The 14,863-nt window shown below is 37.9% G+C and overlaps 1 protein-coding gene and 2 pseudogenes across 8 annotated transcripts in view; all 3 read left to right on the plus strand.

The window, feature by feature from the left end:
- The window catches only part of Adamts6 (ADAM metallopeptidase with thrombospondin type 1 motif 6), a 295,156-nt gene that overhangs the window by 70,905 nt on the left and 209,388 nt on the right, over positions 1-14,863 (plus strand). The window lies entirely within an intron of this gene.
- Positions 3,883-11,416, plus strand: LOC147824432 (ribosomal oxygenase 2 pseudogene; annotated as a pseudogene). Its single transcript, XR_015442348.1, has one exon. The product of XR_015442348.1 is annotated as a ribosomal oxygenase 2 pseudogene (transcript).
- Positions 5,542-14,863, plus strand: part of LOC106010921 (cytochrome c oxidase subunit 6A1, mitochondrial pseudogene) — a 37,636-nt pseudogene continuing 28,314 nt past the window's right edge. Inside the window, exon 1 of the transcript XR_015442365.1 lies at positions 5,542-5,554. The product of XR_015442365.1 is annotated as a cytochrome c oxidase subunit 6A1, mitochondrial pseudogene (transcript). The remainder of the gene's footprint in view (positions 5,555-14,863) is intronic.

Raw genomic sequence — 14,863 nt, forward strand, 5'->3', positions numbered from 1 at the left:
TACATGCTAGGCAAGTGCTGTACCACTGAAATTCACCTCACCCTCCCTCTATTTTTGAATATTATTTGAATGAATATAGTTTTTCATTTAAGGGCAATTGTACATATAAAGCTAACTTTCAAACTAACCTTCAGGCTAATAAGATTTATTTTTTAGTACTAAAGTTTTTATTAACATGACCACCTATGGTGATATCAGTGAATGCCAAGTATTGTAATATTGCCCCATATTTTGAACCAACGAATGACTCTCTACTGATGGAATCTGAGGTAATCTTCAAGCCAACATGAGATAATTTTGAACTGTACAATTTCCAAATAAATAAAATATAAACTGGCTTGCACTGTTGTCCTTCTTTCCATAACAAATCCAGGGAAATTATCGGTTTCCTAAAAATCATTGTACTCACCACAGCCAAATAGTGAACAGTTGATGCTTGTTAAGATGATAATTAAAAGAGTTAGTAGTCAATGCTTTTAAAAATATTTTGTCCTAGTCCAATGATGGCAAACCATTTAAAGCTTTTAATGATTCAAACAGCCCATTGAGGAATTCATCCCATAGGTTTGCCACCACTGTCATAGGCCCTCATGTATCTGGTATTTGATAGTATAAATTGGCATAATATTTCTTAAAGGCATTTTGTCAGTGTGCATCAACAGTTTTAAACATTTATATACTTTCTTTGATCCATCAGAAAAATTTTTAGGAATTCCTTTTAAGGACATAAATCATATCATCAAAGGTTCATGTACAAGGATATTCATTACCAAATTATTTATTATAGAAAAAATTAAATTAAGTGCAACTTAAATATCTAGAAGAGGTATTGTAATATAAAATTACAAATCTATACAAAAATAGAATAGATACATTTATCACCTAACATTAACAAGGAGTTTTTTTTTCTTCTGAGACAGGGTATTGCTTTGGAGACCAGGCTGGACTTGAACTTATTGTGTAGCTCAGGCTGGCCTCAAACTTGTGGTGATCCTTCTGGCTAAACTTCTAAGTGTTGGGATTATAGGTGTGAGCCACCATGCCTGGCAAACAGGAGTTTTTTTTTAAAAAAAGGAAAAAGTGAGATATTTTCATTGTCATGCATGATGAAATAATATATGGTCGAAGACTGAATTAAAAAAACATTTAAGATGTAGCTTAGTTAAACTATTTGTATAATTCTTCATGGAGGACTCATATTCCTATACAGTTTACTTATTAAATTACACAGCTTGTATTGTTAAAATGTTCATCATCTGGCTGGAGAAATTCTGATAATTAAAATTTAGCTGCTACAAACAGCTTCTTTTTTCTCTGATTGTAGAAGTCACTAGATCTTAACTCTTAGTCCTTTCTCCAAAGCTCTGACAAAATGAATAGTGGTAAATTGTAATGACTGTATTGAGCTTTGTATTTGGGAAGTGCTTATACTTTATGAGATTTTCACATAATACTTTCTTCCTCTTGGTAATTTTTAATTTCTTAAAATTGCTTGGCTGTACTTGCTCCTTTCATTGTAAAACACTAAGAAATCAGAGACAAGATCATACCATAGTACAGGAATAACAAGCATCTTTTTATCCTGATGTTTTAAATATTTATTAGGAACCAGAATTGGCTAATTTTATATAAAAAAGGTGTCTCAAAATGTAAGAAATAGCAGTGCCCAGGAGGAGGCTCCAGTGCTGCCATTCCACTGCTCCTAGGGCAGAGGAGGTGAGCAATCCCAGCGCCCAGGAGGAGGCTCCCTGCCACAATTCCACCGGTCCTAGGGCAGAGGAGTTGAGCCACTTGGGCACCAGCAGCAACGCCCGCCCCCGTGGAAATGAGAAGACATGTAAACAAGCCTCAAAAACAGATTTTCAGATCACCTACAGGAACCCTAAAGGGAAAAAAGATGGAACAATCTGATACTTAACCACCTGGACTCCCTGATCTGGCAACAAAAGAGGTTCTGGAAAAAAATGAAATCAGAAATAATTTCTCAGATAACAGCAAAGATTGTGTCCATAGTGCAAGACATGATTAATAAATCTAGAGAGGACACAGATAAAAAAATAGAGTATCTGAAGAACATGATGGAATCCCAACATAGGAAACAAATAGAATCCATAAAACAGATGCAAACAGATTTCCAGGAGATCAAAAACTCCATGGAAAGTCTATGCAACAGAATGAGCAAATGTGGGGACAGAATTTCACATAAAGAAGATTGTGATTAGTTAAGAAGAAAAGAAAAATTGTTTTAAAATTGCAAGGGACCATGAAAAAGCAATCCAACAGCTGCTAGATGATGCAAAGAAGAATAACATAAGACTGATTGGACCACTGCAGATAGGCAGGTCTGCCCATGCCCTACCGAGGTCCTGAGCTGCACAGAACACACTGAATCAGCCCACTGCAGACAGGCAGGTCTGTGCAGGCCCTACTGAGGTCCTGAGTCACATGGAAGACGCTGAATCACCCTGCTGCAGACAGGCATCCACCTGGTTCCACACTACAAAGACGCAGAGGACACTAGACCACCAGACCAAGGTACTGAGTCCCGCTGCTCCCAGCCCAGAGGAAAGGGCATTTGGGCCAGCTTCTGTCCCACTGCTCCTGGCCCAGAGGAAGGGGCTTCTGCACCACCATCCCTTCCACTGCTCCCGGCCTAGAGGTAGGGGCTTCTGAGCCGCCATCCCACTGCTCCTGGTCCAGAGGAAGGGGCTTCCTGGCCACCATCCCTCCCACTGCTCCCAGCCCACAGGAAAGGGCTTTTGGGTCACCATCCCTACTGCTGCTCCCGGCACCTGTCCCACCTCACCCAGCTCAGAGGAGGTAATCCGTGTAGGTGCTAACAGCCCCCCGCCCCAGTTGAAATGAGAAAACACATAAATAAGTCTCAAAACCAGACTTCCAGATCACCTACAGCAACCCCAAAGGCAAATGAGATGGAACACTCTGATACTCAACCACCTGGACCCACTGAACTGGCAACAAAAGGGGATCTGGAAAAAATGAAATCAGAAATAATTTCTCAGATAACAGGAGAAATTGTGCCCCTAGTGCAAGACATGATTAATAAATCTAGAGAGGAGCTGAGGAACATGATGGAATCCCAACATAAGAAACAAAGGGAATCCATAAAACAGATGCAAATAGATTTCCAGGGCATGAAAAACTCCATTGAAAGTCTACACAGCAGAATGAGCCAATGTAAGGACAGAATTTCAGATATAGTAGATAAGATTGCAATTAGTGACCAGGAAAAGAAAAATTGCTTCAAAATTATAAGGGAACATGAGAAATCAATCCAGCAGCTGCTAGATGATGCAAAGAAGAATAACATAAGACTGATTGGGCTCAGTGAAGAAACAGGAGAGAGTGCAGATGACATAAAAAATCTCTTCACAGAAATAATGGCAGAAAACTTCCCAAGCAGGGGAAAACAGCTTGACATACAGATAAGTGAGGCATATAGGATTCCAGCTAGCCTCGATCAAAAAAAATCTACACATAGGCATATAATTGTTAAGATTCCAGAAACACAACAGAAGAACAAAGTTCTCCAAGCAGTCAGAGAAAAGAAACAAATCACATACAAAGGAAAGCCCATCAGAATCACAGCAGACTTCTCAACACAAACCATCAAGGCAAGAAGAGCTTGGAGTGACATATTCCAAGCCCTAAAAGAAAACAGCCTCCAACCCAGATTGATGTACCCTGCAAAACTATCTTTCAAAATGGATGGCGAAATAAGATACTTTCATGACAAAGAGCACCTTCGGAACTTCGTGAATACCAAACCAGCACTCCAAAGAACTTTACACAATAGCCTAGGAACAGACATTGAGGATCACAACCCCAGGAAGCCCAGCAGAATGAATCCACTGGGCCCAACAAGAAATTAAAAGCAAAGGGGGAGGATCAAACAAGAAGAAAAGGGCTGCTGTCATCCACTCTGCTCTCAGCCGTGGCTCAAGTGTTAATTTTACTTACTCAATCTTCAGTGTAGCTGAGTTATAATGACAAGAGAAAAGAAGAAAACAGCATTTGTGCCATTCTAATAACTCAACAAAGTCAGAGCCTTGGCCTTTATAAATTTGCATTTCCTCCTTGTTTTGCCTTGAACACCAAACAATGCCAAAGAAAGTGAAGCCTATCGAGAATGGGAAGGAAGTGGGGCCTGTTCCCAGTAAACAGGTGAATGTGGAGGCTCTTGGTGGGGCTTCCACCTTAAACTTTGATAGCCCCAGTAGTCTCTTTGAAAGTTTAATCCCAGCCATCAAGACAGAGACTTTTTTCAAGGAATTCTGGGAGAAGAAGGCCCTCCTCATTCAGAGGGATGACCCAACACTAGCCACATATTACCAATCTCTCTTCACGCTAGCAGATTTGAAGAGTCTATGCAGCTAGGGTTTGTACTATGGAAGAGATGTGAATGTCTGCCGGTGTGTCAGTGGGAAGAAGAAAGTTTTAAATGAAGATGGCAAAGTGCACATTTTTCAGCTGTGAAAAGATTTCGATCAGAAAAGGGCAACAATTCAGTTTCACCAACCTCAGAGATTTAAGGTTGAGCTTTGGAGGGTCCAGGAGAAGCTAGAATGTTACTTTGGCTCCTTGGTCAGCTCAAATGTGTACATAACCCCTGCAGGATCTCAGGGCCCCATTATGATGATGTTGAGGTTTTCATCCTTCATCTGGAGGGAGAGAAGCACTCTTGGCTCTACCTGCCCACAGTGGCAGTGGCACGTGAGTACAGTGTAGAGTACGAGGCCCGGCTTGGTGTGCAGACACATGAGTTCACGTTGAAGACAGGTGATTTATTGTACTTTCCCAGAGGGCCCATTCATCAGGTAGGTAGACACTCCTCCAGGGCTGGCCCACTCTACTCATGTGAACATCAGCACTTTCCAGAACAATTCATGGGGAGATTTCCTTTTGGACACCATTTCAGGGATTGTGTTTGATACTGCAAAGGAAGATGTGGAGTTACGGAGTGGAATACCACAGCAGCTACTGATGCAGGTGGAAACATCAGCTGTTGCAGCAAGATTAAGTAGCTCTCTGAGGACTGTTGTAGAACGACTGGAGGGCACTAAAGAACTGCTTTCATCAGACATGAAGAAGGATTTTGTTATACACAGACTTCCCCCTTACTATGTAGGAGATGGAACAGAGTTGTCAACACCAGGTGGAAAGTTACCGAGGTTGCACAGCATAGTGAGACTGCAATTTAGAGACCACATCATCCTCACAGTAGGGCCAGATGAGAATTGATCTGATGAAGCTCAAGAAAAGATGGTTTACATCTATCATTCTCTAAAGAATAGGAGACACACACATATGATGGGAAATGAGGAAACAGAGTCTCATGGACTTCACTTTCCTTTCTCACATGTGGATGGACTGAAGGAAATTTGGAACATTTCAGCTATTTCTGTCACAGGTCTGAAACTAACTACAGATGAGGAAAAGGAAAACTTAGTATTATCCCTCTGGACAGAACGTTTAATGCAAGTACTTTAGTGTCTTTCCCTAAGCAAATAGTTAGGGAAGATGGAAGTGCTAGGTAGGTACTGTTGTTTTAGGTCCACCCACAAAGTAAGAGTACTGGCCATACACATGACCCAAGAAGAGAATGTTACCATCTCTAACCTTACAGCATGTGTGTTAGACATACTTGTACTAATGGGCATGTGGAATACTAGGTGAAATATTAGGTGTCCCAGAATGTGACCAAACCATGCTTTTGAAAGTTTATTTAATCTAGTGTGGTAGAGAAGGCAGAACTCCAATAAATGTATCATGTAGAATTCAGAAAAAAAAAAAAGTCATGACAATGATAACTCAATACTATTAGTTATAACTATCAATGTTAATGATTTCAACTCACCAATCAAAAGAAATAGGCAGGCAGAATGGGTCAAGAAGCAAGATCCAACAATATTTTGCATACAAGAAACACACTTAATTCAAAAAGAAGCTCATAGACTGAAAGTTAAAGGGTGGAAAACAATACTCCATGTGACAGGAACCTGAAAAAAAGCAGGAGTAGCTATCCTCTTTGCAGACCAAGTGGATTTCAAACCCACATTGATTAAGAGAGACAAAGAAGGACACCATATCCTTGTAAAGGGAACAATCCAAGAGGAAGAGGTGACAATCAAAAATATCTATCTACCAAACACTAGTGCACCCAACTATATAAAACAAACATTAATGGACATGAAAAATCATATAAGCACTAATAAAGTACTAGTGGGGGACCTCAATACCCCACTATCACAAATAGGTGGACCAACTAGACACAAAACAAGCAATGAAATACTAGAACTCAATCAAACTCTTGAACAGATGTTTACAGAGTGTTTCACCCCACAAAATCAGAATACACATTCTTTTCAGCTGCACATGTGGTGGTCTCCAAAATAGACCACATACTCGCTCATAGAACATATTTCGGTAAGTGCAAAGGAATTGAAGTTATCCCCTGTATAATTTCAGACCATAGTGCAATGAAATTGGATATCAACAGCAAAAGAAACTGCAAAAACTTCATAAACACATGGAAATTGAACAACACACTACTGAATAACCAATGGATCACAGAGGAAATTAAAGAAGAAATCAGACAGTTCCTTCAAATAAATGACAATGACAATACAACATATTGGAATCTATGGGACACAATGAAAGCAGTCTTAAGAGGGAAATTCATAGCAGTGAATACTCATATCAGGAAAACAGAGAGAGCCCAATTAAACAACCTGATGCTGAACATCAAGCTTCTAGAAAAAGAAGAGCAGGACAACCCCAAAGCTCATACAAGGGAGGAAATTATAAAGATCAGGGCAGAAATCAATGCAATGGAGACTAAGAAAACAATGCAAAAAAAAATCAATGAAGCCAAGAGTTGGTTCTTCAAAAGAATAAACAAAATTGACAAACCCTTAGCCAACCTTATCACAAAAAGGAAAGAAAAGGCCCAAATCCATGCAATTAGGAATGAAAAGGGTAAAATTACAACAGAAATCCAGAGGATCATCAATACCTACTTCCAGAACCTATATGCCAATAAGACAGAAAACACACAAGAAATGGACAGATTCCTAGACACATATGAATTACCAAAGTTGAATGAAGAAGACCTAAAGTTCTAAACAACCCAATATCAATCACTGAAATTGAAAACGTAATTAAAAACTTACCAACTAAGAAAAGCCCAGGTCCTGATGGTTTTACCGCTGAATTCTACAAGACATTTATTGAGAAACTACTGCCATTACTCTTTAAACTCTTCAGTGAAATTGAAAGGGAAGCAATATTCCCGAATTCATTCCTGCAAGCAAGCATCGCCTTGATCCCCAAAGCAGAGAAAGACCCAACTGAAAAAGAGAATTATAGGCCAATCTCACTAATGAACATAGATGCAAAAATCCTGAATAAGATACTGGCAAACGCAATGCAGAAGATCATCAAGAAGATCATACACCCTGACCAAGTGGATTCATCCCAGGTATGCAGGGATGGTTCAACATATAGAAATCAATCAATGTAATACACTATATCAATAAAACCAGGGACAAAAACCATATGATCATCTCAATAGATGCAGAAAAAGCATTTGACAAAATCCTATACACATGTATGATAAAAATCTGAATAGACAGTCTCTACCTCAATCTGTAAAAGCCATCTATGAAAAACCAACAGCCAATACCATACTAAATGGTCAAAAACTGAAATCCTTCACACTCAAATCAGGAACAATAAAAGGATGTCCACTATCACTTCTCCTGTTAAATATAGTTTTGGAAACATTAGTCACAGCAATTAGACAAGAGAAAGAAATAAAAGGAATAATGATAGGAAATGAAGAAGTCAAATTGTCATTATTTGCAGATAACATGAAACTCTACGTAGAAGACCCCAAGATCTCCACCAAAAGTCTTCTTGACTTAATAACCAAATTCAGTAGAGTAGCTGGATACAAGGTCAACACACAAAAATCAAGAGCTTTCCTCTACGCGAACAACAGACTCACTGAGACAGAAATAGGGCAAACAATTCCTTTCACAATAGTATTCAAAAAACCAAAATACCTAGGCATCAACCTAACAAAAGAAATCAAAGACCTCTTCTCTGAAAACTGTAGCACTTTGAAAAAAGATATTGAAAGGGATATCAGAAAATGGAAAGACATCCCTTTCTCCTGGGTAGGAAGGCTCAACATAATGAAAATGGCTATACTTCCAAAACTGCTCCATAGATTCAATGCAATCCCAATTGAAATCCCAGCAGCATACTTCATGGGCCTTGAGAAAACAATCCAAAAATTCATTTGGAACAAGAAGAGACCCAGAATAGCAAAAGCATTCTAGGTAACAGAGACATGGCAGGGGTTATCACAAACCTCAACTTGAAAGTATACTACAAAGCTACTGTGATAAAAACAGCATGGTACTGGCAAAGAAACAGACCTGAAGACCAGTGGAACAGATTAGAAGATGAAGAAACAAGTCCAAACATAACTCAGCCACCTCATCTTTGACAAAGGAGCCAAACAGCCTTGCTGGAGAAAAGATAGTCTCTTTCATAAATGGTGCTGGAGAAATTGGGTTTCAACTTGCCAAAGACTAAAACTAGACCTGTATCTCTCACCATGCACTAAACCAAAATTGAAATGGATTAAAGATCTAAATATAAAGACAGAAACGCTGAACCAGCTGGAACAGAGGTTAAGTACAACTCTTGAAGACATTGGGTTAGGAAAAGACTTTATGAACAAAACCTCAGATGCCCATCAACTAGCACAAACAATCAACAAGTGGGATCTCTTTTTACCAAAAAGCTTCCGCACAGCAAGAGAAATCACCAGCAGTGTGAAGAGACATCCCACAATGTGGGAAAAAATTTTCACCAGCGGTCTCTCAGACAAAGGTCTACTATCTGGAATCTATAAAAAATTTTAAAAAATAAGACCTCCCAAATTTAAAGACCCAATCCAAAAATGCATGTCTGAAATGAACAGACATTTCTCAAACAAAGAAGTAGACATGGCAAATAAAATATGAAAAAACGTTCAACATCACTGGTCATTTAAGAGATGCAAATGAAATCAACACTGAGATTCCACCTCACTCCAGAAAGAATGGCTGTTGTCTTGAAATCAACCAATAGCAAATGCTGGCGAGGCTGTGGGGAAAGAGCAACACTGCTCCACTGCTGGTGGGAGTGTTGACTGGTGCACCTTGGAAATCAGTATGGAGATACTTCAAAGAACTAGGAGTGGAAGTCCCATTTGACCCAGCTATTCCCCTGCTGGGTATCTCCCCCAAAGAATTAGAAGAATCATACCATAGTGATGTATGTGCACCCATGTTCATAGCAGCACAGTTTGTAATAGCTAAAACTTGGAAACAGCCCAAATGCCCATCAACTGGAGACTGGATCAAGAAAATGTGTGTGTGTGTGTTTTTTATAAAATGGAGTATACTATTCAGCCATCAAAAATGAGAAATTGGAGACATTTATAGCTAAATGGATGCACACTGATGCGATACTGTTAAGTGAAATAAACAGGACATACATGTGTAAATACTGAATAGTTTCTCTAGTGTTAGAAATTGAAAGTGTGAATAAGGACTAAAAGGTATAATAATGTGAAATAGGAAAAAAAGGGGCAAAGGGGAGGGGGAAATGGGAGGGGTAGGAGCAATGAAAGAAGGGAATAGAATTAATATGAGAAAATGTAAAAAATAGAAACAAAGTCTTTCTAAATAGGGAGGGATGGAGGGGTTGAAGGGAGGGCAGGGGAAGGGGGAAAAAATAAGAACCAGAGGGTATGTAAAGGTGCATATCTCCAATCATGAGTGTCATTATATTGTACACCTAAAATGTACCAATAAAGGAATATACAAAAAAAAATCTTTCAAAACTAAAAAAAAAGAAAAATTGAAAGAAACAAATTAAGAATGGAATTTAAAATCAAAAGCTAAACAGAATTTAAAAATTTGGAAAATTCTCAGCTTAGCCATATGAAAAAAAATGTAAAAAGTATATTTGGGAGGGAACACCAAGGATGGCCAAATGAACATTTGATAAGGAGATTATATGGATAGAAGAAAGCTAGATGCTATTCATCCAGACAATAGAAGAATGAATCTGAATGCAGTTTGCTCTTTGAGGCTATCTCAACCACCACTGTCCGCAAATACCAGTGCTTTGGAGGCAGGACAATTTCAAGGCTCTACTTCCTAGTCCAGCACTTCTTGGCAATCTCAGGTGTCACTCAATCTTTCTAGAAAGAACAGATGGTAAATCATGGCCCCAGACATACAATGCCAGCTGCATCGGTGAACAGAGGACATGAACTGTGGGAGCATGGTTATCTCAACCTAGATTTCAAAGGATGAACCAGAAAGTATTGGGATCAGACAGTACTGTTACAGGGGGTCCACCATACAAAGTCTTCACTTAGGTAACACCTAGTAGAGCTGTGGAGGCCAGACTAGGTTGAGAGGGCCCACTAGGGCAATACCCAGCAGAGTTCCGAAGATGGGTTCATCGTGTAGGCCCCCAAAACAGCAAAGCCTCGTAGGTTCAATTCCAGCCTGGAAAAGCCACTGGTACTTGACTCTGTCTCATGAGACCTGCAGTGTGGGCTTTGTCCAGCAAAGCCACTGAGGTGAGATTACCTGGAGCCTTTGGGGAGAAATGGAGTTAAAGATGACTATTCTCTAGTCTTAAGATTTAATTTTGTTTACCTTGTTGTGTTTTAGACTTATTTAGGACCAGTTATCCCTTTTACCCTTCCTATCTCTTCCTTTTGGAACAGGAGCCTGAATTCTAATGCCTGCCCCTCCATTGTATTTTGGAAATAAATAACTTCTTGATTTCACAGGTTCACAGCTGGAAAATAATTTGCCTCAGGATAAGTCCTACTTAGAGTCTCACTTATATTTGGTTTAGATGACATTTAGATGGAATTTAGACTTTTGAGTTGATGCTAGAATAAATTAAAGGAGCTATTGGCATGGAATGAATGTATTTTATCTGTTTTTAAGGATCATGATTTATTACCATATTTGGACTCTTCACTACTTTTAACATCCCATTATGAAGACTTTCTATGGAAAAATTGTATATTTCAAAGATTTATTTATTTATTTGTATTTTTCCCATTCCTTCCTCCCCTTCAGCCCCCTTCCCTCCCTATGTACAAAAGCTTTGTTCTCATTTTTTCCTTCTATTTTTACTTTTTTTCTTGTTCCTTCCTCCTTCCCTCTCTCCTCCCTATTTCCTTTCCCATATGAATATTTTCTTCCCATTTCCCAATATCTATTACATTTTAGTCCTCCACTTTCAGTTTCTCACACCAGAGAAAAAATGCGATATTTAAACATATGTTTCTGATTTATTTCACTTAAGAGTATGGTCTCAAGGTGCATCTATTTAGCTATAAATGTCTGAAGCTTCTTTATGACAGAGTAGTACTCCATTGTATAAAAAAAATCACATCTTTATCCATTCATTGGTTGATGGGCATTTTAGCTATTTCCAAGATTTAGCTATTGCAAACTGCTATAAAAATGGGTGTGCATATATCTCTGTGGTATGATGCTTTTAATTCTTACAGGAAATACCAAGAAGAGGAATAGCTTGGTCAAATGGAACCTCTAGTTTTAGTTTTTTGAGAAATCTCCATATTGATTTCTATAGTGGTTGCACCAGTGTACACTCCCACCAACAGTGGAGAAGTGTTCCTTTTTCTTCACAGCCCCACCAGCATTTGTTACTGGTTGATTTCTCGATAACAACCATTCTTTCTGGATTGAGATGGAATCTCAGCATTGTTTTCATTTGCATCACATGAATGCCCAGTGACATTGAACATTTTTTCATACATTTATTTGCTGTTTCTACTTCTTCATCTGAGAAATATCTTTTCATTACATATGCCCATTTTTGACTGGGTCTTTAAATTTGGGGGTCTGATTTTTTTGAGTTCATTATATATTCTATATAATAGTCCTTTGTTTGATGAATTGCTGGTGAAAAATTTTTTCCACTCTTGAGTTGTCTCTTCACTCTGTTGGTTGTTTCTCTTGCTGTGCAGAAGCTTTTTAATAAGATAAGTCCTGGTTGTTGATTCTTTGTAGTATTTCCCGTGCAGTCTAGCTTTTATTCATTAAGTCTTTACCTACTCCTATGTCCTCAAGCATTGCACCTATTCTTTCTTCCAGCAGATTTAGTGTTTTTGTTTTAATATTTAGATCTTTGATCCAATTTGATCTTAGGTTAGTGCATGGTGAAAGATATGGTCTACTTTTAATCTTTGGCATGTGCAAAGTCAGTTTTTTCAGTACCATTTATTAAAGTGGCTATCTTTCTTGGAATGAAGGTGTTTGGTCCCCTTGTCAAAGATTAGGTGGCTGACTATGTCTGGAGGTGTTTCTGCATCTTCTAGTCTGTTCCATTGATCCTCAGATTTGTTCTTTTGCCAGTACCATGCTTTTTTGGATATATTTAAAAAATAATCCATAAAATGATGTAATCCTTCATATTTTCCATTTCGTTTTGAGTACTTAGAAGCTTAGAGCTGATTTGAATGTTTAATGTAATAATATTTACCTTTCTAACTTTCATACTAGGCTAACATATTTGTCTTTTTCGTGACCACTTAAAAATTTTAATTTATTAACCTTTTTGAGACAGAAAGGGGAGAAAATCATTTAATGTATGTCTCAGATTGATTTTAGAAATAAAAATTGAATATTTAAAAAATATGAATTATCACAATTGAAATCACTTTGTGCTAAGGCTATGTTGTTTGAAATTCTAAAATTATTTTCTAAAAATCCTGTATTTTAAAATTATTTTCCATTTGTTGGTTATTTCTTCAATTAGTAAATTGAATTTCTACACTCTCAAATCATAGTACCCAGATAGCTCATTGAGTAGAATTCTTTGTGTCATAAATTGCTAAAAGAAAAATTTTAAGCAAAATGGCTAATATGAGAAAATGTTTATTTCACATGTCATGTGCAAATAATAACAATTTGACTTCTTCATTTCCTATCTTTATTCTTTTTATTTCTTTCTCTTGTCTAATTGCTGTGGCTAATGTTTCCAAAACTATATTGAACAAGAGTGGTGATAGTGGACATCCTTATCTTGTTCCTGATTTAGTGTGAAGGATTTCAGTGTTTGACCATTTAGTATGATATTGGCTTTTGGTTTTTCATAGATGGGTTTTATTAGATTGAGGTAGAGACTGTCTATTCAAATTTTTTATAGGGTTTTATCATAATTGCGTGTTGGCTTTTGTCACATGGCTTTTTCTGCATCTATTGAGATAATCATATGGTTTTTGTCCTTGTCTCTATTGATATAGTGTATTACATTGATTGATTTGCGTGTGCTGAACCATCCCTGCATCCCTGGGATGAATCCCACTTGATCAGGGTGTATGATCTTCTTGATGATCTTCTGCATTCTATTTGCCAGTATCTTATTCAGGATTTTTGCATCTATGTTCATTAGTGAGATTGGCCTATAATTCTCTTTCTCAGTTGGGTCTTTCTCTGCTTTGGGGATCAAGACGATGCTTGCTTGCAGGAATGTATTTGGGAATATTGCTTCCTTTTCAATTTAATTGAAGAGTTTAAAGAGTAGTGGCAGTAGTTCCTCTCTGTAGAACTCAGTGGTGAAGCCATCAGGACCCGGGCTTTTCTTAGTTGGTAAGTTTTTAATTACGTTTTCAATTTCAATGATTGATATTGGGTTGTTTAGTATTTTTAGGTCTTCTTCATTCAACTTTGGTAATTCATATGTATCTAGGAATCTGTCCATTTCTTGTGTGTTTTCCGTCTTATTGGCATATAGGTTCTGGAAGTAGGTATTGATGATCCTCTGGATTTCTGTTGTAATTTTACCCTTTTCATTCCTAATTGCATGGATTTGGGCCTTTTCTTTCCTTTTTGTGATAAGGTTGGCTAAGGGTTTGTCAATTTTGTTTATTCTTTTGAAGAACCAACTCTTGGCTTCATTGATTTTTTTTTGCATTGTTTTCTTAGTCTCCATTGCATTGATTTCTGCCCTGATCTTTATAATTTCCTCCCTTGTATGAGCTTTGGGGTTGTCCTGCTCTTCTTTTTCTAGAAGCTTGATGTTCAGCATCAGGTTGTTTAATTGGGCTCTCTCTGTTTTCCTGATATGAGTATTCACTGCTATGAATTTCCCTCATAAGTCTCCTTTTATTGTGTCCCATAGATTCCAATATGTTGTATTGTCATTGTCATTTAATTGAAGGAATTGTCTGATTTCTTCTTTAATTTCCTCTGTGATCCATTGGTTATTCAGTAGTGTGTTGTTCAATTTCCATGTGTTTATGAAATTTTTGCAGTTTCTTTTGCTATTGATCTCCAATTTCATCCCACTATGGTCTGATAATATACAGGGGATAACTTCAATTCCTTTGCACTTACTTAAACATGTTCTATGAGTGAGTATGTGGTCTATTTTGGAGAACAAACTGTGAGCAGCTGAATAGAATGTGTATTCTGATTTTGTGGGGTGCAAGACTCTGTGAACTTCTGTTAAGTTCATTTGTTGAAGAGTTTGATTGAGTTCTAGTATTTCATTACTTATTTTTTGTCTAGTTGATCTACCTATTTGTTATAGTGGGGTATTGAGGTCCCCCACTACTATTGTATTAGTGCATATATGACTTTTCTTGTCCGTTAGTATTTGTTTTATATAGTTGGGTGCACTAGTGTTTGGTGGATAGATACTTTTGATTGTCATCTCTTCCTCTTGGATTCTTCCCTTTACAAGGATGTAGTGTCCTTCTTTGTCTCTCTTAATCAGTGTTGGT

The sequence above is a fragment of the Heterocephalus glaber genome, unplaced genomic scaffold, assembly GCF_053883595.1.
Source record: "Heterocephalus glaber isolate CG9 unplaced genomic scaffold, H.glaber_assembly_v1.0 deba00001543, whole genome shotgun sequence".
NCBI lineage: Eukaryota > Metazoa > Chordata > Mammalia > Rodentia > Bathyergidae > Heterocephalus > Heterocephalus glaber.